The following is a 27377-nucleotide window of genomic DNA, read 5'->3' on the forward strand; positions in this document are numbered from 1 at the left end:
CCCTGGTCGTGTCTTTCAAGGCCCTTCTAACTTCAGAGCTAGTTATAGTTCTTAAGAAGCCTCTGTATCCGGTTCATCACTATTTTGAATGAAAGTAGCTTGGCTGTTTTGGGCACTGTACAGGTCAGTATAGAATTCTTCTGCTGCTTTTACTATGTCATCGAAATTGCTGATGATATTACCATGCTTATCTTTCAGTGCATACATCTTGCCTTGTCCTATGCCTAATATGATTTCTAATATGATCGTTCTAATTTGTCCGTAAACGTACGATTCTTTACGGAATACTGTGCTACCGAAGGCGTGGACGGCAGCGGCAACACTGGTGGTGACATCTTGAGGCGCTTTCTCCAACTACAACGCGTTTCAAATGTTTTAGTATTGCGTGAGTGCTCGGGTCTAAAAAAAAAAAAATAAGAAGGGTGGAAAGTTAATGATTATGTCGCTACTGCCGCTTTACAACAGCAGGTAAACAGATTGTAGTAGGTCACTGAAACAATGACTCTGTGTACTCTGTGTCCTGTCTGGTTATAGATGACGCCACAAGAAAGCGCCATCTACGCAGCACATCACGTGAGAGTTACCGGTAAGCCTATATTGCGGGATGACTAATACGTTTACGGAGAAGCTATAACCTTTTTTTTCCACGTTATGGTGAGTTTCTGAACAGGGTTTTCAAACGAGGAAGTTTTACAAGTAGCATACCAACAATTGGCACATCAGCTCTGCGTCAAAAAAATCGCCAGTCCTTCGTCTGTCGAGAAAATGGGGTAAGCGAAGCTTGTGTGTGTATCTGACCTTCGTGGCGATTTTCTTTCTTTCTCTTTCTCTCTCTTTCTTTCTCTTTCTATATCTCTTCCTTCTTTCTCTCTCTTTCTCTCTGACATTCGTGTTGATTTTTTTTCTTTCTTCTCTATCTATCTATCTTTCTCTCTCTCTTTGTTTCTTTGTCTCACCTTCGTGGTGATTTTGTATATTTCTATCCCTTTCTCACTCTCTTTCTCTCGGTCATTTCTCTCTTTATTTCTTTCTCTCTTCCTTTCTCTATCTCTATCTTTCTTTCTCTCTCTTTCTGCACTGCACACAATGCACCCCGAACGGTTCCCAAGCGCGGACTGCCCCCTGTGTGGTGGTTATGCGGACTTCGAGCATGTGCTGTGGGGCTGCGCCTTTGCCGGTCCCCCTTTCACGCAAGAGGAACTGATGAAGCTTATTAAGGCCCAGGACCAGACCTCTCAAATCCTGGCAGTCCAGAGGGCCCACGAGAGGGCCGTCAGGTTTGACCTGATAGTCCCCGAGTGGGCCCTCTGGTGACGCCCAGGTGACGTTGAGTTTACTCGCGTCTATTGTGGACCGAATAAAGTTGTTTCACTCACTCACTCACTCACTTTCTCTTTCTTTCTTTCTTTATTTCTTTGTCTGACCTTCGTGGGGATTTTATATATTTTTCTCTTTCTTTCTCTCTTTCTTTTTGTCCCTGGTATGTGCCATTGAGCTTGGACCCTTTCTGCACGTCACCAGGATCGGCCCACTTTTCAGCGTGACAACTCCGCCGCCACCACCACCACCACCTCCGACACTTGCGAGCATATAAAGCTTCGCTTAAAAGGTCCCTGTCTGCACATCTGCGGTGTCTGGGCCGTTATTTCTTTTGTATGCCGACGTTAAATATCTGTAATTACTAAATGGTTTATGAGGGACACCGTAGTGATAGGCTCCAGATAACGTTTCACACCCGGGGGTTCTTTAAAGCTAACCTAAATTACGCGAACGTTTTAGAGCGCAGCTCTTAGACGCCCGTTCCTGCGGCGATCGTCGGCGTTGGCGTAACAGAGCGGACGAGCATGAAAGAGCGAACAGAGAGAGAGAGAGAGGCTGTGGTTGCGAAGAGGAAGAGGCGCGATTTTCTGCAGCCCTTTAGGGAGCACGACTCAGCGCCGAGCGAACACGGTGCGCAGCGGGGGATGAATGACGCGAGGAGGAAGGCGGGGGAGGAGGGTGCAGCGGAATCGGAGGAGGAGGTTATGGCGAAAGGGTGAGAAGTGCGGCGATGATGGGTATGGGATGGCGCCAGACTAGCGCGCGTCGTCTCGCAGGTCTGTCGGTGGCGGCTGCTGTGAATCGCGCCCACGCGTCACCCACGCGCTGGCTCTCGCGATCTGTAGATTAGCGAGGCAGTCGCGCCACACTTCGCTCCGTTAGCGACGTGCCGCACGGGACAGGTTGTCCGCGCCAGGCAAATACACCGCGAAATGAAAACTCGTATAGAGCTGAGCTCAAATTTCGCATTAGGGAGTATCGTAATCGTCGGTGAACTTTTTTTTTCTTTGCATTCCGCCTCCTTCGAGATGGGCCCGGCGCGGCAGGGAATCGAACCTGCGCGCACTCAGCAGCCGAACTTCATGGCGACTAAACCACAGCGGTGGGTGTAGGGTGAGGTCCCTACACCTTACGCATGCCGCCTGCGCACACTGTTCATAAAGCTGTATTAACTCGCACCAGGCTGGCCGTCATGGAACCCTGTTAAGTTACACCATCTTGCCAGCTTTCCTTGATTTAAACTGACATTATGTTCTCACTGATAGGTTCAAAAAAAAAAAAAACACATGGCGAAATTCAACAGCTTGCACAATAGCCCCGCTTTAACTCAGAATCGTGCGCGTCGAGAAACAGGAAACCATCGGAGAGACTGTATTCCCAGATCAAACCAAGACCCGATCCTTGATACGCTCGTTAGCGACGAGTTATGATTTAAGCTATGCATTTTTATCACTTTGCGTAAGTCACAAAGGCTGGGCGATATATCTGCCACCCCCCACTGTTGCAAACTGGATTTCCTTTTCTAGTTTGAAGCTGCCCTTATTCTTTTCATCTCTCTCTGACGAAACTTGCTATTGATTACGATAGCTCGCGATCCTAAAATGGTGCTACTTTCTCCGGACTTTTTATGATATTCCATTGCAGAGTAGAGGTGATGAAAACAAAACGACTTCCGAAGACAAGCGATGTAAACCAGCTGATATTCTTATTGATATGTTTTAATACGCAGGATTGAAATTGCCAAGGACAAACAGCAGACAGTAATTAATTTACATTTCTTTTTTTTTTTCATTTTCTGTGTAGTTTCGTAAACCCCACGATTTAATTATTGAAGGAATCGCACACTGAAAAAAGAGGCTTTCTTTCGACGCGCATGCAGCATTACCTATTATTTAGTGACACAAGATAATCAAAGGAATATGCAACATGCATGTAAAATCACGCTCGATTTCACTGCTTGACTGCCGACCGGTGTTCAGCTGCCAGCACCGCGATACGTATAGTAACGGTGCAAAGAGCAGATTTTCTTTTTTTTTTCTTTAACGCTGCAACAAATCAGCAGTGAGGATTTCACAACCATGGCAGCGAGTAACGACATTGAAGGCTTACCTAGTACAGTATGTTCCTGCACCAAGTGGAAGTGGAGGCTAGGTTGCTTGTTCCGTCCGTACGCCGAAATCTCCTGAGATGCCCTAGAAGGGGAAAACACGTAACTGGTCAGAACAATCGGTACCGACTCGGTATGGCTCTTTCGAACGAACCATCATCAGCGGGACACAGTACAGCGAGATAGCAGTAAATTGAAGTTGGTACAGGGAGCAAGCTGCAGAACATAGAGAAATGAAGTATCCGAGATTTTCTATACCTCAGTGTTTACAGAGCGACCCATGTGCAACAAAGTAGATCAATTTCTTTTGCTATGGCTCTGTTCTTTTCGGAGTGTTCTTTTTAGTGCACGTACCAGAGGAGTAGCCGGCACCTCTACAAGGTGCCAACACCTCCTTGCATACATTAATAATAATAATAATAATAATAATAATAATAATAATAATAATAATAATAATAATAATAATAATAATAATAATAATAATATATTTTCTTCTTTATTGGCCGTGAAATATGGGAAGTGGGGCCACAGAAAGGGCGGGCTATGTAAATGCTACCTAAGAGAAACAACAATAAAAAAAAAGATAATGAACTTGCAAAAAACCGTCAATGGTTTATGGCGAAATAAGAAAGCACTAACAGAGCAAGTCTATGAATCGCGGTGGAAGTGGAGTGGAAGGAAATAATGTTGAGAGTATCGATGGAAAAACCACGATAGCCAACGCCTAAAATTTAATCGGTGAGAACGCGATTCGACGTTCAATGAAATTCCAAATAAGCAAATTAAAACGTAAACAGACTTCAGTGATTCCTTCGCACGAGGTCGCGGGATCGAATCCCGGCCACGGTGGCCGCATTTCGATGGGGGCAAAATGCGAAAACACCCGTGTACTTAGATTTAGGTGCACGTTAAAGAACCCCAGGTGGTCGAAATTTCCGGAGGCCCCCACTACGGCGTGCCTCATAATCAGATCGTGGTTTTGGCACGTAAAATCCCATAATTTATTTTTTTTTCGGCGCAGAACTGATTTATTGCGACATCAAGAGAGGGGGAGGAGAGAGAGAAAGGGACAAACTTTAGGGGCATCTAGACAAGTTAAACTTCCCAACCAATTTGGGAGGCGCACAACGCGCGTTCACAACTTCACATCCAGCAACAAGTGTTCCGCGCTTCGAAATCACGCACATACAATCATAGACGATTCGTCCTTCATATAAACTGCCCTTAAACAACCAGGTAGAGTAACATCAACGAAAGACAGTCCTGGTACTACAGGTGAGATGGTGAGGCATTGAAAGAATAGTGTGAGCTCTCGCAGCGGACGCCGTTGTTCAGATGAACTTGTTTGCTTGTTTCCTCCCTATATACTACGGCGCTTACCAACCACGGATGAATTGCCAAGCAGCTGGTGGTTAAACGGAGGACGGGAGATAAAACTTAACAGACGAAGTATGAGGCTTGGTAAAGTGAAAATTCTAGAAAAAATATCATAACGTAGACTAGCTTCAGAGAAATGGGCTTCAAAGGAAAACATGTTGTTTACCAAAGGATAGAAATTCGGAGATAATAGAATGAATGGTTGTTTCTTTGCGAAGCCCGCAACGTCGTCCTCGTTCGCCATAGTATTGAATGTTGTGGGTTCCGAAGTACATGCATAGATGCCACTGTTCTCAGAGTTTGCGTAGTGCCCAGGAACCTCGCACTGATTACCGAGCCTGAATGTTGAACGATAGCCCAGTGGTTATTGCGCGCTCGGCCGGTTCAAGTGCACATTTACATGTAGCATAGACTGACTTGCCCAAAACACCTTGCGTCTGCTGTGCGAAGCTAGTTTCTTTCTGGAACATTGGCAGCAAAAAAAAAAAAAATGTGCAGAAACCATCGACGATGATTGTCGATGTGAGCGAATAGCCGAACGGTTCAAGAAAAATCTTTGCTTAATAACGGAGTGAAGCGCATGAAGGCATGTATTTGTTGTAGTCAGAATATTTAGGTAGCGTTTCTTGTTTGATTGCGCAATTTCGCAGAGAACAGAGCCGCACGCGTGTCTCAAAGAACTGTGTAAGTTATCGTACGGCGCGACGTACGGCGTAAGAACGCGACGCGCGAATCAAAGAACGCACGCGCCCTTTGCATCAGTGGTCAAAGTCCAACGACCGATCACGAAAACAGGCGAAAGTTCCAGGGAAAGCTATTTGCTTTAATCGCGCGTCTCCTTGGAGAACGAGAAATAAAATGTGAATTCCCAAGGTCGAACATAGGCGGCAGCTAGCAGCACTTTTCCTTACATTTTCTAGGTTATTTTGCAAGGCTGTCTCTTTCGAGCTGGGTTTTTTTAATTTTATTTTTAAACTCATTTGAGCTTCTGATGGTCTCGTTTGTGAAATTATTTTAACATTAAGGTTTGAAGGTGCCGAGAACGCAGGAGAGCATGTGGTGAGCTCTAACGAAGCGCGGGAAAAACAGATAAAAGAAAAAAAAAAAGGACAACGGCTCACGACACCGCGTGCAGTAGTAACCAAAGAGTTGTTGCGGTCAAAACGAAAAGCAAGCGAAGGCAAAGTGGGGGCGTCGTTGTCCTTGTGTTACCGCATACGGTCGGTATAAGATCGAGAGGGCACAATGGAACAGTAAAAACAAAGTAAGTCGTCTGGGGATTCCTAAAGCAATTACGCACAAGTGGCTAGATCTGTGTTTACCGAAGCTGCAACGAAAGAACAAAGAAGAAAACAAGAACGAAACAACGCTTTCCCAATGTTCTCGAGGATTAGTCTCAGAACTGCGCGCGGCGACGCGTTTGTTCTCTGTATCAAAGCGATCACAGCTAGTTAGCAAGTGCAGCGAAGCAAAGCGCCTTGCGGCGGCGAGGAGCATTGTGGATTCCACGTACCGCCTAATTCAAAACTTTTGTGGCCAGTACACGCGGGGCATAAGCTGCATGCTGTCGCCGGATAACTTCACGGTGCTCTCGCGTCAGTGTAAAACGGCGAACAGCGAGAAACCTGTAGATCTCCTCAGCTCGGAGTCACAAGTTTCGATTGCTGGGAGATAAAATCAATTCCTGCACTGTACAACTTGGTATTCAGCTGCGCTCGCATATTCAGCTTACAAAGGAAGTTTTATTAAGAGAAGCTACCGGAGGGGGGTTTTTATATACGAGCGGTGTGAAATTTCAGGCAGTACGGACAATACCGGAGGCGGGGGGGGGGGGGTCATCCACTGGCTGCGGGGTTTGATCGTTGGCGTAGGAACAAATTATTCCCCTACCGCAAGGTGTTCTGCAGAAAGGACTTCCATTCTAGCCCCGGTTCGCGAAGAGATAAAAAAATTATTTGCTTCTCCCCAGCACCAAGAAAGGAAAAAAAAAAAAAAAAAAAAACAAATCACACGATAAAGCACTAAGCCGACCCTGCGCTTTCCGTGAAATTTCATAGATGCAACGAGATCAGAGAAACAAGCTAAGTTACATAAAACTTGTTCGTTCAGGGCGTGAACTGCACGTAAATGTGCGAACAGAAAGAAAAACGCGAAAGTGAAAACGACGGAAAAGAGAAAGCACAGGAGCAGCTGGCTTACGTGATATAAAAAAAATAAACTAAAAGTAAGAGTGTGATGTTAAGGCACGCGCGTGACGGTACTTACGGTACGGCTCGACTCTCGTATCCACCACTTCCCGCCGCAATCCGCACCGGACGACGAGTGGAACAGGTAAACAGAAGTGAAAACAACTCCGCGTAGGGTGCTCCGAACCGCCGGTCGGATCAGCACATGCGGTGGCCCCCGCTCTATACCGGCCGGCCCAGAACACAAGTCCCAGTTGAGAACTCGGCTTTGTATATTAGGCGCCTAAGTTTTCCGATCGGTTTGCCCCGGTGTGCCCTGAGCGACTGATGCCGTCCGAGAAAGTGCGATCGCTATTTATGCTCCGGATTCGAGAGGGTCCCGCCGCGGCTGCTACCATCCGGAGGACGTGGAGGCGAGTTTGTTGCGGGGTGAGGAGGGGCCACGCGCGCACGCCGTCACAGCGCCAAACAGCCGCGTTTTCGCCGAAGCCGGCGAAGGTGGCGCTGGAGAGGAGGAAAGAAGTCGCGCGAGCGAGAAGCAGCCTCCGTCGCCGTGAAGAGAGAGAGAGAGTCAAGCGAAGTGGCAACGGGCGAGAGGGCGCGAGCCGCGCCAAAAAGGCAGGTAGGCAGCTAGCCGAGCTTGCGGGGTTGCCTCGGATTGACAAGCTTCACGCGAAGATGTGCTCTTTCTTCCAACCCCGGTCGTCCCATCCTCCTCCCTCGCCCTTTGTTGTGTTCCACGGCGGGTTCCGAGTGACGCGTGCAAAGTCGTCACACGGCGGTCGCTGATGCACTGCACGCGACGGCAATTGAAACGCGGAGAGGGTGGTGGAAGAGCAGCATCGCGAACAGCGCGATCGCAGTTAAGAAAACAGCAACAACAAAAAGCTTATGCAGTTATGTAAAGAGAAGCCGCTTACTTGCGGGGCCGGTGTTCGCGAAGCGTGGAGCAACACAAGGCTATATAGGGACAGCGAAATACAAGAAACAAGAGCGCTTGAATGCAGGCTCCCTACCAGAAACGTAGCTAACAGTGTGAGTTAAGAATGTTACTGTCACAGCAACGGGACAGTATAAACAAGGGGTCTCAAACCCGTGTCCGCCACCGGGTCGCGGGTAACCCACACAGCTCCCCGCAGACCTCACTGGGACTTGCCCTAACAGAAATTTCAGAGAATTCTCTAAGACATTACGCGTCACAGTGGAAGGGGTTCGAACGCTCCGAAATAAGTGACCCTGTGTGCCCTGTGTTTGATAGCCCTGGTACAAGCAGGCCAATAATGGCATCGTCAAAGGCCCTACCGCAACCCGCAAAGCAAAATATATATAAAAAAACGAGAATGTTACTTCAGACAGGTGAAGAGTAGCATGCTTGGTGCTTGAGTAGCGTGAAGCCTTCCCTCCGCGAGTCGTCCCTTGTTTCGACCTCCTCACGCTCGAAGTGTCAAGCATCGCAAGCGGAACGGTACGCAGTGCGGCTGACGAGTGGCGTCGTGGAAGGATCAGCGTTTGCTTGTGTGGGCCACGCAGGTCAAATAGGCAGCGGCGCGAAGCAGTGCGTTCACCGCAGCGGTGCGGAAAGCAAGAAAAGAGCGCGGCCTTCGGGCGAAGTGCATGCGTCTTCTGTCCTTCGCTGACGTGCTTGTGAGTTCCCCCGGCGGTGGAACGAGCTGGCTCCCCATTGACTGCAAGAAGCACAGAAGGCCCGACAAACGGCGGTTCCGAGGAAGCAACGCATATCTGCCGCTTTGTTGAATGAACTGAAAACTGGCTTCACCTGACGGGACACGATACCCACTTGACTGCTGGCCGATCCGTCATGTCAGCCTAGCTCAGCGGCTATAACCTACGGCTGCTGACCATGCCGTCGTGGGTTTGACTCCCGGCCACAGCTGCAGTATTCTGATGAGGGCCGAGTACAAATCGTTCGTGCACTAAGATTCAGGCTGCTGTTGGAGAACCCCACGCTGTAAAATTATTTTGGAGGCATCTATATACTATACGGCATCCTTCGTAGCCTACTATGCAGCTTTTGACGTAAAAGTCGATCCACCAATCAGTGAAACGTCATTGTTTATTAAGTGTTTCTGTGAACCTGTCAAATTCACATGGGAACCAGTCTGCCACGAACCCCCCTCGCGTAGTGCACCCGCCTCAGCGGCACGCAGTTGTTGCGTGCTTGCAACTATAGACGGCCGGGTTTCATGCAGCACTCCAACGACGAGGTTCCCGGATCGCCTGTGGGTGCGCCACATAAAAGAGAACCATAGAGAAAGGAGATCACCATGGCCATTTTAAAAGCAGTTCTTCATAGGAAGTTTTAAAAAGCCATGATAAAAGCCGCGCGCGCCCGCGCGCGTGTGTGCATGTGCGTGCGTGCGTGCGTGCGTGCGTGCGTGTGTGTGTGTGTGTGTGTGTGTGTGTGTGTGTGTGTGTGTGTGTGTGTGTGTGTGTGTGTGTGTGTGGTGTGTGTGTGTGTGTGTGTGTGTGTGTGTGTGTGTGTGTGTGTGTGTGTGCGTGCATGTGCGTACACGCATGCTTAAGATATGCGCTTTACGATGCGTTTTAAGATATGCCCATTATGACCTGATAGGGACACGGACGTAAATGCAGATCAAATTTGCACCAAGCAGATCAGATCAAATTTTGCACCAACACGAACTTTTTGGCGCCGTCGCATGAACATTCGCAAGTAATTATTTCCGACGAAATTTACAGCGCTCGAATTCAATTTCAGTTCCTGGGATAGCGTGCACCATGTTTCAAATACGGCAATCGCTGGACCACAATTACATCCGAAAAGAACACGTACGCGCCCAGCGTGTGGCATGACATTGTCTGTTTCGTGTGTGGTGTGTGTGTGCATCAAGGTTGTCGAAGAGAGCTTCAATACATCGCGTTGTGTTGTAGGTTTTTGTCCATGGGAGTGTCAATACTTTGAGCTAAGCGTTCCAACCGTCTTTAAGTTTGAATCAGAATATACAACTCGGATGTCTGGTTGGACACGTGATCACACATGCTGAATCTGGTACACCACAATTTTCATCGGTAAAGGAATTAAAATCCAATGATGAGGACGTCTCAGAATTCTAAGTTTTGTGCCAGAGCTTGCCGAGGGGCTACGAATATCAAGAGTATGATTTAGCATTTTCTTAGAGCTGTGGAAAAAGGAGGCTAATGTGACGTTTCTGAGTGTGCTTTTGGTATCGCTGTCTTTTCTGGCATCGCTGACTTTTCTATTCGGGAAGAAAAATGCTCAAAATTATGTCGCAATCTCTGAGCGCACTAGCGGATGTGGTGGGACAGCTCTCGAGTTGATTACGTAGTATTAAAGGATGGGGAAATTTGTCGGTACATTTACGTCCCCCACATTTTGTAAGCCGCTCCGTGTCCATTATCACGTCACGTGAGCGTCACAACATCCCATTATACGCGCACCAACGTGTTTCTGCTAATGCGTTACGACGTCACACTAATGTCCAGTGCTTAAAGTTCGGTGCACTAAGAAAATGAAATCATCATGAAAGAAGAAGAAGAAAAAAGAAATAAAGGATGAGTTCGTTGGTAACTGTTTGAAAGAGACATTACGACAAATATTAAGTTAGCTGCTATGAGTAAATTATGCTAAAGTAATAGCATAGCGAACACTCTCACCGTGGGATTAGACTTCGACCAGAAAAAGAAATGAAAATAAGAAAGACGTGTGGTGACGCCACCCTATATATAGTCTCCACACCAGCTCGAAATGACGTCATGAATTTCGACACCACCCACGCGTGTCAAAAGTTCATTGTCTATCCGCAAAGACGTACGTTGCATTCTAAAGAAACCAAACACTGAACCTAGGAACTTTTGAGAGCTTTTCCTGCGCCAAACGCCTGGAACAGAAACAGATACTATAGTGAACTACAGGCGTGACGTCATAATGACGTCGCCGAGCTAAAGTTACTGCTGGAAATTCAAGCAGCGGAAGTTTGTACATTCTTTTGTCTCCTCCAGTAATAAAACATCATTCCGCCAAATCAAACAAGGTAGTTTTGAAATACTTCTCTAACAGTAATAACGAATTTCGTGTTGCTTTTTAGTGTCTCTTCAATAAGTGTGGAAGCTGACCACGGTTCCGTTTATCGACTCAGTAATGAGGCACTAGAACTGGTTCACTTCATACCAAAGGGCAGTCTCATATTTTTTTTTCAACACAACATTTGAACCACACCAGCCGTAGTAGCTAAGTGGTCTATGCTCTGGTAGCGTACAGTGCTGCTGAGCTCGAGGTCAGGGGCTCGAGCCCCACCGCAGCGGCGGCGGCGGAGTGCAAGAACGCGCATATAGCGTGCATTGGGTGCGCGGTATAAACAACTCCAGGTGGTCAAAATTACTCCGAAGCCCTCCACTACGGAGTCCCTCATAACATACTGCGCCGTTTCGGCGCGTTAACCCCCGCAATTTAAGAATAAAATTTCAGCCACAGGGTGCACTTTATGATGCACCCTTTAGAAAATCGATCCGTTCTGCGGGTTTCAATACCGCGAGTCCTCGATAGCAAAGATCGAGCGTGCCTTACCGCCGCATTCAACACGAACTAACCTTGAATTCGAAATTCAGTGGATAAACTCGCAAATGGGCTCTGTGTAGTAGCATATTCCTGGGGAATTGCAACGGGTCCTATGCGACTGCAACCGTTACTTGTCCGATAGGCAATCTCTGCAGGATGTACCACTGCGCCTGCAGCGCGATTATAGCTGCGCGAGTTCTCGGCGTGTCATCAACGCCTGGGCGTTGCATTAGCATTCGTTTACGCATTCTTGAGGGTAATGGCCGAGAGCGCGGATTGAAAAACAACACGCTAAGGAAAATGAATTCTGGAGTGCCGAAACTACGATCTGATTATGAAGCGCGCCGTTGTGAGGGACACCGGATGAATTTTGACCACCTGGGGTTCCTTGACATGCACATAATGCCCGCTACATGGGCGTTTTTGCATCTCGCCCGCCCCGAAATGCGGCCGCCGCGGCCGGGATTTGATCTCGCGAAAAAAAAAAAAAAACACCACGTTTTCTTTTCCTTTATTTCTTGTTCTTTTTTAATAATTGACTAAACCACCACGGCGCGTCGATTGCAAAGCCTGTACTTGCGCAGAGACCGTAGACCACACTATACCGGGTGCTTCTAGGAAAACATTAACTAACATTTAAAAAATAGTCGTGTTGAAATAAAAGGTGGTTCCTTCAGAGACAAGTCTTCAGGTTCCTTCAGAGGGCGGTTCCTTCCTCCACAGCTGTGGCGACCACGGGGTGGCGTGTGATACGTGGTAATTGGTCGCTAATTAACAAATGTCTACTCATTAACTTTTAACCTTTAAATTTCAGTGGGTTCATCGCAATTGAGAAATTTACCCGAGCTCTCCGTACAAGCCATTTCAACTTTTGGATCTGGAAAAACGCGCTTACCCGCTGAACTGTGGCACGAACGAATTTCGGCTATAAGAGCACGCGACACCGTAACGGGGAGGCTGCTGCGAGCGCACAGCCACGCCCCTCGAAGCGACGTTTTGCTTACGTCATCCAGCAGCGGGCATCCAGCGCGCTGGGGCTCCATGATCTTCGCTGTCACAGCGCGCTGGCTGTGCGCGCCGCTGGGTGACCTTGCAAACGAGCCGAGAATGAACTGCAACAATTTTCATTGCACTGAAATTCCAGAGGCAGTGTGTCGAAAAGGATTACATTCCTCCGATGCGTTTTTTTTTTTCTTTTCATGCCATCCGCAACTGCGCTAAGTGACCGTTCCCGGGCTTCCCGGCGACAGCGCACATCAAGAGCCGTGCTGCGCATGCGCAAGGATCAGTGATGTCACACGGCTTGCGCACCGGAGCCACCGGAGCCGACACCTCTCGCGCACTCCGCCGCCGCCGCGCGCGACTCACCGCCGCCGGTCTGCGCATTCCAGAGGAGTGACGTCGTAGCCGTGGTAGACGCACTGGCGCCGGGGCGCGCTCGCTGTGCAGTCGCCGTCTGACACTGCACTGGAGCCGCTGCGCTTCTGACTGGCGTTTGCCAGTGTGGTATAGCCATGGAGAAGGACAGCGCAAATGCTGCTCAACAGCGCAGAAGAACGGAGAAGCTTGACTCATCGGATCCCGAAGTATAGCTGCCTGGCAATTAGCGGTTGAGCGTAGGAGGAATGAATACATGTGCACATAATACGTATACCGCGTGTGTGTCATTGGAGCAGCAGTAAGCATGACAATCAAGCTAATCCTTGACAATCTAGACAACCAGGAAAGCTAAGAATAATCAGCTGAACCTTTGCTAACGCTACGTATATCCTGGCATAGCCAAGCTAAGCCACTGCAACTTTTTTTTTCTTTTGCTTTCATGCAACCCGATGTCAAACGGCAAGAAGAATGAAAAATGACGAAGTTTACGACGCTGGGTTCCGAATTTAAGCATCGCGTTGGAAGGAACAGAGTGTAAGTAATCTTTTGCATGCTGATGTTAGCATTGCATAGTACTCTCGATTAGTAATCTCTTTCCGTAGCGTGTAACCACCGCCATTCTTTTCTCATTAGGCTGATCATGCTTCCCTGCAGACAGACGCAGCTTGAATTATTCTAGTAGCTATTTGAATCGAAGACCACCGCTTCACATGCGAAACACATGCTAATTGCTTTCTTTTTTATCTTGACTCACCTTGTACGTGCAAGTGAATAAATGCGGCCATGACGACGAAATGTTCACACGCTCAATACACGCGAAATCCTGCGTGGATGGTATACGCAGGACACGAAGAGATACTGCAGCACGTGTGACACCTTTGCGCAATTGTAGTCTACTGAGTATGCCGACAGCATTGCTCTGACCCAATTTTTTTCGTGGGAAAATCTCACGAACAATTAGTAGGAACAAACTTCAATGCACAGCCTGTCGATGCACTGCGATTATGTGCAGGTAGTTTAAGCACACGTATTACTTTTCACAAGAAACCTCAATTTTACGACATTTATGTTCAGGATCAAGTTATACATTTATGCCCAAGGAATGAAGGCGGGAAGCTATCTTTCAAGATGCCGGTAGGTATATATTTTTTTATCATTCCGCAAAACTGTCTACTGTTTAATTTAACCAATTCTCTTGTGACTAGAACAGTTTACCAGTGTTACAAACAATTTTTTAAGGCATTGCAATCATCAAGACAACGAAATCCTGATTTTACTTCCTCGAGTGTTGCTTAGTTACGCTTTGGATGACATTGTCCCCGACGCAATGTGCATGAATGTCTTTTGTGCAAGTTTTCTTACTTCTTTCTTTTTTTCATCATGCAGCTACAGCTGCATGATGCGTACGTCGTTCATCATGTCCCAGGAACAAATTTGAGATTTATTGCTTCCTTTTCTGCTATGTCAGCATAAAGCTGAGCATATTGCACAGCCTGTGGTGCGCATAAAAAAGAAAGAATGACAAGAGAAGACACATTCTATTCTTCGTACTCTCGTACATCACAACACACATTTACACTAGCGGATGAACAACTTACCCAGGATCGACATTCGTGTTTGTCATTCCATCGCACGGAATACGTCAACTACGCGGTAATAATGGCCGAGCAGAAACAAAGGAATTATGCCGAAACAAGATAGATAACATTTTTTTTTCATTCTTTGTTTTTGTCTATGAGCTTGGGACATATGCACGATTTTAAGTCAGCAAGTTTCGCAATTTGTGCGCCGTAGCTCAGTGGTCGTGGCGTTTTGCCGCTGTGCTCGAGGTCACGGCTTTCATTCCCGGATGAGGCGGCAGTATTTCAAGGGGGCCGGAATGGAAAAACGCTCGTGTGCATATATTTAGGTGCACGTTAAAGAACCCCAGATGGTGAAAATTAATCCGGAGCCCCCCCCTCCGTACCTCATCCTCAAATCGAGATTGTGACATGTAAAACACCCAAATATTAAGTTGATGTAGATTCAGGTACCCGTTAAAGAATACCACGTGATCGTAATTTAGCCGGAGCCCTCCCCTACGGCGTCCCTCATAACCCTCTGCGCAGTTGCGCAATTTTAAACCCAAAAATCTTAATTTACTTTACAAGAAACTGAAGAATACCACCATCGACAGACCATCAAAGCGTGTAATGCCCTATGAACAGACCGCAAAACACTACTTACGCAAACATGGGCGAGACTAAAAACGCCGTAAAAAAGGACGTGCAGTGAATTTGAAGCTGAAAGCCGCTGAGAGGAAAAAGACAGAGAGAGAGCAAGCGATAACATCGTCCTAGGCGGCTTTCCGCTGCGTACGATCAGATAAAATACCGATGTTCCACGAGGCAGTCAGTGATCAATGCTAAACAGCTGACGTTGGGTACGTTCTAACGAAGTGCAGTGTCTACCACTCTCAAAGTAAAATCGAAACCGGAACAGAAATACTGCGACTATTATTATTATTATTATTATTATTATTATTATTATTATTATTATTATTATTATTATTATTATTATTATTATTATTATTATTATTATTTGTTTTGATAACATATATACACTTGACAGGAAAGAGAAAGCGAGGAGCAGGCTGGCAACTGCCACTGGAAGGGGCACAACGCCTGCCTACTCTTCAGAAAGGAGGAGACAGAAACATAGAAATGGAAGATAGGAAGAAGGGGAGGAAAGAGCAAGATGACAAATCTCAAATAATAAAGCAGGACACACACAGTACGGGTCATGCGCACTAGGGTCGGTCACTGCAGGTCACGCTACTAAAGAATGTTAAGACAAGAAATAGCGTGGGAGGTCATGTCAATTCAAAAGAGGAATAAGCTACAAAGGTGAACCGAAGTTAGTTACTTCTAGAAAAGTAGAGAGAGCGCGATGAGCCTGATGGCGTCGAGACGCACAACCACTGGGGTACAAACATTCGTCCAGTGTCGTACACCGCAAGCCAAGGAGATAACGCACGAGAATTGTAAACGTCCGTACGTACTTGAGCAAAAGAAATTAAATTGTAGCGTTTTACGTGCCGAAACCACGATATGAATATTAAGCGTGTCGTAGTGGGGGACTCGGGATTAGTTTAGACCACCTGGGGTCTTTAACGTGTACCCAATGCACGGGTGTTTTTGTATTTCGTGCCCATCGGAATGCGGCCGCCGCGGCTGGTATTTGATCCGGCGACCTTGTCCTTAGCAGCGCAACGCGAAAGCCAATACGCCACCACGGTGCGTTCAGCAAAATACATGAAGGTATGTGCAAGTTGAAAGGTCGTTCTTTGACTGGCGCGTAAATGTTACGCAAGAAACGTACAATGTCCCGTGGTGAAAATGCATGACTTCCTTGTGTAGCTGCGGCTGAAATAAGCACGCGGAAAAACGCGGTCAGGAGTATTCCTAATTCACGTGCAATTTGGGCCGGATCCACTAGCGTGTAACTTCGGGTAACTTCGTGTAACGTGTGCTCTCAAATGTCTTAGATTTTCTTTTCGCCTACGCGTACAGCCCATGTGGTCCACGTCGGCGAATAGTCCTTTAGCGTGGACACGCCTTTCGCACTAGCATGTCGTCAGCAGCGGTATTGTATGCGTTTCGTTTGAGTGATTTCACGTGCTGACACTTAATGGTAGTACGAACTTGCGCAAAGAGTTTCCTTTCTTCATTGCCACACGATGTTACGTCTTATGTATATGCTACTAGAGATTACGCAAGATTTCATACCAAGAATGCCGCCTCGTACTTCTTTCTTTTTTGCATGAACTACTGCAACATTTCTGCAAAGTGCGTAGAAAGATAGAGCGAAAAAAATGTTCACAGCACGAACGTACGTAATTCATCGTTCCACTCCACCTTGGTGGCTAAGCGGCTATAATGTGGTGCTGCTTAGCACGAGGTCACCAGATCGAATCCCGGCTGCGGCGGCAGCATGTCGATGGGGGCGAAATGCAAAAACACCCGTGTGGATCCCGTGCAACGTGGGCCAGTTAAAGATCCCCAGGTGGTCAAAATTAATCCGGCGGGACATGAGGCTACGGCGTGCCTCATAATCAAATCGTGGTTTTATCTCGTAAAACCCAATAATTCAATTCAGTTCGTTGTTCCGCTTATCAAGAGAAGTTATATAACATATGCGGGCGCACTAGTTCTCTCCTTCTTCATTATACTCAGTTCTCTTCCTCAGTTCAGGGTAGTCAACCTGGCTGAGCCTGGTTAACGTGCCTGCCTTTACCCTATCACTTCTCTCTCTTTCCAATATTTACGTATGCTATTGTATCAAATACACTTTTTTATTCGTGTTTTTTTATTGTCGTATTTTTCTTACTTTTTTTTCTCAGTACGGATGTATTGTTGAGGATATTGGGCAGCCGACTTTTCCGTGGCCAGCTTTCCCAGACTGTCGTCGCTTAATAAAGAACGAAACAACACAAACACTACGTAGCTCTGGGCTGCTCCCACATATACCTAAAGGACAAACCAAGGTTGGCCGACTATTGTTCTTAGTTACGCCTGTTGTCCACTTTTACCGAGAGAAGGAACGAGTATGTGAGAAACAGACGTTGGCAGGAAAGATGAGCGGTCACACCATCGTCGATTTCACGAACTGGCTTCTCTGACGTAACAGATTGCAACGGCTGGCCGTTGCTTGTTTGCAACTATATAAGCCCGAATTCAATATGTGCAGGTTGGCGGGAAGGAATTAAAACAAGCCTAAATGTTATATTTAGGCTTCTGCGAATATCCGATACTTTAGAATATTCAATCGAATATTCCATTGCATACTTGGCAGAATATTATGCTATTCGATATTACCTTGGGCTCGAATTTCAGTATTCGAAGTTTTCCAAGTATTCGAAGAAAACGAATGTAATTTCTTGTCCTTCCTTAAAAACGGGACGCCGGTGACCTGGTTTTGAGGAGGAACAAGTGAGGCTATACGCTCTCCAGGTTCTCAGCTTACGGAAACCGTTGCCGTGATAGTGACAGGGCGGCGTGGATGACAGCTGTGTGAAAATCAGGCCTAACGGCGACCGAAGCTTCAGAAGCTGTAAGGTGCCTGGCTAGATTTTAGATCTGCGCGCACGGTGTCGTTAAATGTGGCCTTCGTGAAGGAAGTTGACGCCATTCAGGTTTTTTTCTCGCTCCCTCGCTTTCGTTAGCGACATGGTTTCTCGGCTTTCCGAGATCCGCATGGCCATTACGTCAACACGCCGTAAAGCAAAACTTGTTAGGCCTGACCTAACAGTACGCGCAGACGTATCGGCAGTCGGCGAACGAAGAGAGTTTCCCGCTTATCGGAGATCAGGCATGATATCGCACGTACGCGTCGGCTAGACTGAATCGCTGAAGGCTGCAGAAGCGGCATTTGCGTCTACGGGCGACCTGATGTAAATTCCAGCGAGCGCACTTATCAAGTTTGTCTGTGCGTGTACTGAACGGATTATGCTCGCTGGTAGACAGAAAGCATCAAGTTACATTTGCGCAAAACTAAGCTGCGAGCGTCACGCAGTCAAGGTCACAATATGTGGCATCGCGACAACGGACGAATGCAAAACGGTCACGCGGCCTCGACCACTACGCACTTTCAAGTACAGACTGAAGCACAATTGGCCACTTTAGTACAACATTGAGCGAAAGCCTGTAAACAAATTTATTGCTGCTGGCATTGTAAAGAGCGTTGAAAAAGTTAAATTTTTGCATGAATATATCCGAACTACAGCACTGTGAAAATAAACTGTTTCTAGAGATGAAACTTTCATTCCTTGCAAAACATTTCCACACACTTTCTCATCTTTTTTAAAATTATTTTTTTAAAGATTTGTCGACGTCATTTTCTTGAAGTTGGTTGAGCTTTCATGCAAATCCCAACACCACGCGAACTATTCACTTCGAACTTATTCGACAAAAATTACTATTCCCTTCGACTTCACTTCGAACAAAAACGCGCAAGCCAAATATTAACAGCAAATTGCGAATGCGCAATCGTAAGTGTATGGAACATGAAAAAAACACATAAAAAGATCGCATATCTCTAACGTCGTGAGACAATCTTAATTGAATGAGCAATGGATTAATCCGGAGGTGGCTGAAAATTGTGTCAACTATTTCACCGCGGGCCTCTGAAAGAATTATAAATTGAGTAAAAAAATGGTAACATAAGGTGAAATTAACAGATTGCAGCCATAAGGGAGTTCTGGAAATGGGTACAGACTGCAAATTTTAGCACCGTTGCTTACTCGTATATATTGTTTGCGCGTACCAAAACAAAAATTTAAGCTTGGCCAGTTGATGACAACTCCGCTAATAATTTATATTTCACTGCTGTAGCGATTGCTAGCGGATAGCTATTGTTAGTCCCTGCCCTTTACGATGGGAACGCGGTAGGCAAAAGAAAAAAAAATCGTTAACAGATAGACTCAAATCAGGCTTCGGAGAAACCATGAAATGAATTATGCGTTACAACGAACGCGTAAACCTTGCTTAGCAATATTTAATTCGAAATAAAATACTTATAACAAACTTGACGTGGTATACATCGTTCTCTGAGCGCCTACGACCAGTTTATAAAGACGCCTGCAGTGGAACATCGTGATCTACGTACAGTCGAGTGCAAAAGTTTAAGGACCAGAGCTGTCGCTAAAGGATTTTTTTTTTTTTTTTTTGTTCGCAGCCTAGGCATAAAGGTTGAAATCACGTGGTACGGCCTACGTGCGCCTGTTTGACCAGTGCCACGCATCATCACAATTTCACATTGTACGTCTGTGCTAGAAAAAATTAAGTTTTTTTTTCTTTTTTTTTTTTTCTTTTTTAGGGGCGAAGCTCCTTATAGCGGCACCCGTTCCGTCCCCGTCGTCGTAGTAGTAGTGTGTAACCAGTCTGAGAAAAATGAGAAAAAAAATTCCGAAGTTGTGTCCGTAGCGCGGAATCGAACCAGAGACCTCTCGCTTCCGAGCGCGCGGCGTTAGCCCACTACGCCACGAAGCGGACATGGACACACGCACCACGATGGCAATAAATATCCAACATTAACGAAAGGCCGCGTTTCTAGCGCGTTTCTAACGCGTTTGTGCTAGCGCGTTACGGCCCGAGTAAGAAGCTGGTGTAAGACGCTGTGGCCTCTCTGCCTTACCTTCAACGCGTTTCGAACGCGCTGCCCAAATCGGTGGCAAGTCAAGTTCAAGTCGAGGAGCGTTTATGAATACGCGGGGGGGGGGGGGGGGGGGTATACTCTCTCAGCAGTCATGTGATGGCGTCGGCAAACGCGGTGCACGTTCCGGCATGTGTAAATGGCTGCGTAAGACGCTGTGGCCGCTCCCCCTTACTAGAGAGTACTGCACGTTTCTAACGCGTTTGTGCTAGCGTCCCCTTAAGCGGGAGATCCGATGATTCCCTCCGGAGCTTCGCCCACTCATCATCATTCACCCCGTGGATATGCTGTGATTTCTTTTTAATGATGCCGTAGTCTCTAGACTTTTGAACTCGACTGTACATCGTTGCTGACATAGACGCAGCTACACTGCCAGTCAACAAGCTTTTAAAGTTATAGTGCGTAAGTGTTAAAAACTGTTTGTGCAACTGTAACAACCTGTTCGTGAAACAAGCAGTAGTCATTGCCGTATTTGCGCGTCATCTCCTTTCATCATGCCAATAAAAAAATTGGACCAATACTAAATCAGATTCGACCGGTAAAATAGTCTCTCAAAAGTTCCTAATTCACGTGGTCAAACAAAGGGTAATAATGCAGAACATCAAGGGTATTTTTTTTATCTTATCGCTGAGATCTCAGCACCGATATGTGAATGGCTTCAAAGTACTTGATCACATTTTGGTTGTTGTGGCGCAGTAATAGTGCTCGAAGTTTGTTCTAACTAGATTTCAATGTGTAATATTTTTTTTATCATACTGCACCGTAAATATAAAGTAAATAAGAGTACTGTGCCGACGTGGGAGCGGCCCGCTACGTGCTGACGCGCGTTCCGAGGAACAATAATAAAGTTTTACCATACCATACCATACCATACTGCACCTGCAAACTGCCTAGTCATGTACAGGTGCCCACAAAATAACTTGAAACGCCGGACCGGTGGCCTTCCGCCGGCGGATCGCGCCGGTGACATGTAGTGCCAGGGTCTGCGCATGCGCGGTCTCCCTAACAAGCTCGCCTCGCTCCCCAGTGCATCTAAATAGGTGCTGCCTTGCTCCAAAGGAATATCGCGGGGTGCCTTTTGGCGTTGTCACAGGGGGGCTGTGCGGATGCGGTCTCTAAAACGCTGTGTGCGCGCGTGTGCACGCGATGGAGCATAAGCTTTGCTGTGCGTGCGCGTTACTGGGCATCGGCGCCTTTTAAAGCGAAACGCTTAACTGGCTTCTAAGTCGTGGAATGTGACCATCGTGGACAACATTTGCGGTAGCCAAAATCATAATGCGGCATACTACACCTCTACCGTTCAATAAAGCATGTAAAAGTGAATTACGCACCTAGTAGCTAAAGTAAATAAGAGTAATTAAAGGGTTCTAAAGACTAGTTAAATGTAATTAGGGTAATTAACAAGACAAGAACACTGGCATCATACGACACCTTTATTAAAGCGTGCTAAAGTGACTTACTAAGTAACCAAGAATAATTACGATAAATTAAAAGTAATTAAGGGTTGCGAACAGTAATAGAGACTACTTAACATCAACTCGAGGCTCCGTGTTAAGACTGGTCACGCCAAACTAAGATTAAGAGCTTCAAAGAGCAGTTACATACTAATTAGGATCAATTAAGACTTCGTAACATCAAGTAAGAAAACAATAAACCGAATTACAACCAAATAGTAGTTATTCAATTAATTAACCTACATAAGCGAACAATCGCAAATGAAGTGACGCAACACATTAAAGCTTTTGCCGTCAAAGTCGTCTTAGCAATCAATATAAGACCCCAATGAACTTTTTTTTTTGTTAAACATTCAACTCACAAAGCTGGACACCCCCTTGATTAGCAACGTATCACCACACTGAACGAAAAATTGAATGTTCGCGCCAACCAACGCAGACACGCGATCAAATAAATGTTAGAGTACTCCGTACTAAAACTGCAACGAAGTGGCCAAATTTCGTAAATAAATAGGGCACAATATGTATGCTATGTTCATTGTGACGGCGAAGCATTGAAGAGACCTTTATTATAGTGCCGCATGCACAAAACTGCATGAAATTGGCGTGTTGGAATACGCCATTTGATGTCATTTTGAAAACCTTTTTTACTACACGCAGTCATCCTTGTTGAAGGAGCCGTCGTGTTCTGTCAAAGTCAAAGTTCTGTTCTTATTATCAAGTAGTAAATGCGGTTCGGAATATAATTGCACAAGGACTAAAATACATCGCGCAACACGATAATCCGGCTGAAATGTGCACTATACAGTGCTATTATAGGCGAGCCGTGGCGCTCGCCCACATGAAAGATAAGCTATGAATTCATAGTTTCTTTAGGCGAAATATTTGACTCAGATATGCAAGACATTAGGTATAATTAAAGGTTATAAACGCTCATGGATTCCATCCATGCAAGCTATCCAGAAAGTATGACTATCTCTTAGAATGAATGCAGATTCCGACGAGAATTAGCCACAAGGATTACGCGTGCGTTTAGAGATTACGCTGCATAGCCCGCGAGCACGCTGTAGCCTACAGGCCTGCCACAAGCCTACCACAGCTGGCTTTAAATAGCTTCGCTGTTACAAATAAACGGGATATTGTCCTAGTGAGCCAGCGGAGAGTCCCCTCTTGCAAACACAACCCAAATCGCGGCGGACGGAGCTGGGGGCCACGGGGACGCCAACCGCGATATCGAGGAGTTTCCGGCCTTGTACCGAGAGGTTCTTGGTCGCTACAAAAAAGAACGTAAGAAATATCCACAACCCCGCGCGCGGCTGGACAGGTCCCAGGCAGTCGACCTGAGGCGGTTGCAAACAGGCACTTTCACCAACACCTACCACCTGCACCGCTTGCGGCCCGCGCTGCACCCGTCGCCCGGCTGCCCATGGTGCGAGCACGAACGGGCTGATATGGCCCATGTGCTTTGGGAATGCCAACGCCATGAGCAAGAAGCGCCAAGAGGAATGGAGAAGACAACAGCAGGACCCTCTGAAGCGGGGTGCCTCGCTGAAAGATGGCAAGCCGCCCTCCTCAGCGAGGCACCCAAGGATCAGGAGTGGGCCGTCCAGCGGGCCAGGGCCATTGCCGAGGATCTCGGAAGCTTTTTCTCCGGCGATGGACCCCTGGCAGCCTATAGCCCCGGGCACCAACAGCCATAACCGTTGGGCAAATAAAGTTTATTCCTATCCTATCCCTCTTGCGAAACCGTATGTCAGTAAAGGGACGCAAAAGAGAAAAAATAGGTTGAGCTGAGTTCAATTACTGCTCTACAGTAACATCGAAAATTCCACTCTTACCGTAAGAATATGCTTGGTATGGGACAGAAATTGTGCAAGAAGCAAAAGACCGTTGGCGACGTCGCCTTGCAGTTCCGGAAACAGCTCGTCAGGACGACACGAATTTTGACACCGTCTGCGCGGGACTAATTGCCTGGTTGTTAAACACCAGCGCACGCAAAAGGCGAAGGTCACAAGCAAGTGAACAAACAGGCGATGGCTCGCATCTCAGTTTATTTCTTTTTTAAAGATACGCGGCGCGCAGATATGTGCGTTCGTGAGCCATCTGTCGCACTCGGTGACAAAGAATTCGTCCCCCCGTTTTTTTTTTTTTTTCAACACCACATGACCTTTTGCTATTTGTTGCCATTTCTTTAACTTTATCTGAATCGTTCTGCACTCACGTTCATCGTACTTATCTGAGATAAATATGTGTCATCTTTTCCGGAAAGCAAACTGGGTTGAGAGTCATACAACTACTTATTAACTCGCCTGCGTCCATCGTCTCTTGTGCGTGCTGAAGCTTAACAATGCTTAGGATCTCACAAACTTTCCGTTCTATCCTAATTAACAATTTATCGGCTACTACATTCCCTTTATTCTAAAAGAGCCAAACACCGAACTTGGCAAGTTTCGAACAACTTTTACTGCGCCACCGACGGCCTAATTATGAGAAAATACTTTGAAGTCACTGACTTCACGCTGTCGGACCAGCGCTGCAGTTTCAGCACAATATTAAAAAAAAAAAGATAAAACTATTTTTTTGTTTTATTTTCTATTAATCAGCCCCTTACCGCGAAATTAACAAGAGTAGAGTTCTGCATGAGTGTTTCACTGGTTTAAAGTGATTTAGAGTTTCGCTTTAGTGTCTGCGTTAAAATAATAGAACAATCTTTCTTTCAGTCGGATTTCGTGGATGGGTACGAACGGCAGATAATCGTTCACAGGAAACAATTGAGCCTGTCCCGTCTTTGCGGATTGCGGAGAAACAGCCCCAGGAGGACGTGTGTTGACTGTCTGGCAAAGTTCGCGTGCAACCCAAGGATTGCGCTTTGGAACCTTCCCAAGGGCTATCAAATTACCGGCAACTGTCATAGGACAAGTGGCCAAATGGGGTGCTGCTCACTGCGCCGTCTGACAACGAGCTTTTTTGTGACAATCGGCTCCGTTTAATGATCCGACATCACTCGCACCTTGTTGTGGTCTCTACGTCCTTCATGTCCAAGGTTGCAATCTGTTCCCATCCCTTACTGAACCCGTGCTGACATCCTGAGGAAATGAAGCTGACAGCGGGTAATTGAGATGATCGTCAAATCATCATCAACAGCATTCGTCGCATTCTAAGTGGAGCACACCCTCTCCCACCATACATAGAAATCGTTTGTACTCCGGGGTATGAGTCCTTACGCGGCAATGAGCAGGCACGCGCCTACGCCAGAACGCACGCACACGGGGAGCCGCGAGAGGGACGCGCCGAACAGTTCCATCCCGAGCCAATACCATTAACCTACGCGCACATCCTACAACACTATCGCCTTTCACGAAGAGCACTACCACGGCCTCAATATGCTCTGACGCGAGATGAAGTCGTATTACGGCGGAAACTCCAAACACATATTTACACTTGAGTCTCTACCACGACATACACCCGGTGCTGTTTTCTTATAAATGCCCACACTGCGCAACCAATCAGTGCGCAACGCTTTACCATGTGGTATCAGCTTGCGCAAGCACACCAGATCTGATGAAGATGATGATGATTTAATGACATCCACTTTGAAACAGGGCGGTGACAAATGGTCACCTAGCCTGCTTGATTTAATCACGTATGCTATACCATGTTTGTCATGTAGCATTTTTCTATACATCTTCTTAACCTTTTTTGTATTCAAAATCTACCTCGTACCGCTACCTATCACTCTGAGAGATCCGGTCGTATCAATATCTTCTCTGGTATGTTATTTTACCAATACTGTAAGCATCTCGTGCTTATATCGACTGCTGACCGGTTGATGCTTCGGTCCACTCTAAAACCAAACGCTTCCGGAAGGTGTACGTTACCTGCGGTTATTACTGGGTGAATCCCTCCGCATTCCATTTAGGATGTGCTGAGTGGTCTGCGGATCTTTGGTGCAGCATGCACATGCCTCATCTAATTCCAAATACTTGCTCCACTATGTTTTTGTCCTAAAGCAACCGGCTGGAGCCTCAAATAGCAAGGCACTACCCTTTTGTGCTATCGTACAGATTTTCCCTACTAATTTCTTTCTTCTCATTCTTGTAACTCTCCATGGTCCTTTTTGTTTCCATTCTTTGCATCTAATTCACTGCCTGTGTTTCTCTCACTTTCTTTCTGATGACTCCTGGCTGTCTATATACAGTTTCAATTACCCTGTACTTGGTTCCCAACTTTCTTGACGTCTTCCTCCATTCTGAGTCCACGCTTTTCAGGTACAGATATTTGTGCACTTTAGCCTTCCATTAATTTGCATCCATGTTCCTGAGCCTAATTTTGCTAGGTGCTTCTCTGACTTCAAAAGAGGTCCAAGCCATGTCACCCTGCACTTCCTCATTTGTGGTTTTATCGTGGGCTCCGAAAGCCAACCGGCCTACCGATCTTCGGTTTACCTCCAACCCCTGACACACCCATAACACACCCCTCCACACCGCAATGGGAGACAGCTCCGACTCGACTTACACATTAAAGATGTTTATTCTCTCTCTCTCGACATACCAGCTCAACCTGGTCAACCGAACGAGAAGGGCAGATAAGGCCGCTGGACTCCTGGACTGAGGGGACCACCCACAGCAGAGCGGAGGATCTACCTACGCTCGCGTGCTCTTTTGCACAAAGTTTATTCTCTCTCTCACCAACTAAATAATGCCCAGTGGTGGATGAAGGCTTATTCGCTATAATCTCCAATCGTAGCTGCAAGCAGGCGAAACGCCCAGGTTTTCTCCTTGCTACTAGGAGATATCCAAAATGTCAAGCGCCATCATGCGCTATCCAGCATTTTGATTACGGCACGGCAAAATGAAGCTGTTCGCTTGATAGCTTAGCTACACGCATAGCTGCATGCTTTCACCCTTGTTTTAAGGTGCCCTCCCACTGCTGTTCACTGCCATAAGTGAAGCAAGGGATCCGTGCTAACTCCGGCAACAACTTATAGGGCTGTTTAAAACAGCTGTTGTACAGCTTTTGTACAGATCTGTCTTTGTGTCACTGATTTTGTGTCTGTGTATGTGTGTGTGCATTATTACGCTGCGCTTGCCGCCGGAGCGTCTGCTAACAATTAAATTTTAATCTTTCATACGCAAGAGCAGTGCGAGAATTAAGCAATGTACAGAACGCGGGTGAGAGGAAACACATGCAAGTCCCTACCGTGTGAATTAACAAGGAACAAAGTTCTCCTTCAACTTGCCGATCATGTTTGTCCGCCGTGTTTGCAGTACATGCATGTCCGATTTCAGTTCACACACTCAAAGAGGGAATGCAGCGCGAACTGAGCGACCCCAGTCATCCTTAGTTGCGTGTATGTAGCTTTATTATCAGCTTTGACAAGCATTACTATATTACCGGAGCTTCAATTTCTCACACTCGGCACGCTTTCTTGCGGACGCAACGAATCTGCCGCATTGTATTACAATGAAACGTTTTTCAATGGGTTTTCAAGATTAATTTCGACCTCTTGAGCTTAGCTGACGTGGCACCTAAGTTTGAGTACAAAGAACGCAGCCGCTTCAGCCCGGAATCGAACACGTGACCACACGTTTAGCAGCAAAACCCCATAGATTTCAGCAATATACTTAACTGCGCGAAGAAGACAAGACGTGAACAGAAGCATAGACGTACACAGAAAGCGCATCAATACAATACAATACAATGTAATACAATCGTACAATACATCAGTTAACCAATTCGACTAATGAAAGTGTGTGTTCTCAAGGCCACAGTGAAGATAAATAAAAGAAAGGCCACAATTTAAGGGA

General features: G+C 46.6%; 1 protein-coding gene across 3 annotated transcripts in view; it reads right to left on the reverse strand.

The window, feature by feature from the left end:
- LOC119450115 (elongation of very long chain fatty acids protein 7) overlaps positions 1-23658 on the reverse strand; it is a 30458-nt gene extending 6800 nt beyond the window's left edge. The window contains exons 1-2 of one of the 3 annotated variants that reach the window (XM_049665639.1): positions 23409-23658; positions 3430-3512 (exon numbers count right to left, since the gene is read on the reverse strand). The gene's annotated coding sequence lies outside the window, so the exon portion shown is untranslated. Of the gene's footprint in view, positions 1-3429; positions 3513-7069; positions 7354-23408 lie in introns of those variants that run through there. The other 2 variants (XM_037713481.2, XM_037713482.2) reach the window with 2 other exon arrangements.
- Positions 23659-27377: the final 3719 nt, after the last annotated feature.

Source organism: Dermacentor silvarum, chromosome 4 (assembly GCF_013339745.2).
Source record: "Dermacentor silvarum isolate Dsil-2018 chromosome 4, BIME_Dsil_1.4, whole genome shotgun sequence".
In the NCBI taxonomy this organism is placed as follows: Eukaryota; Metazoa; Arthropoda; class Arachnida; order Ixodida; family Ixodidae; genus Dermacentor; species Dermacentor silvarum.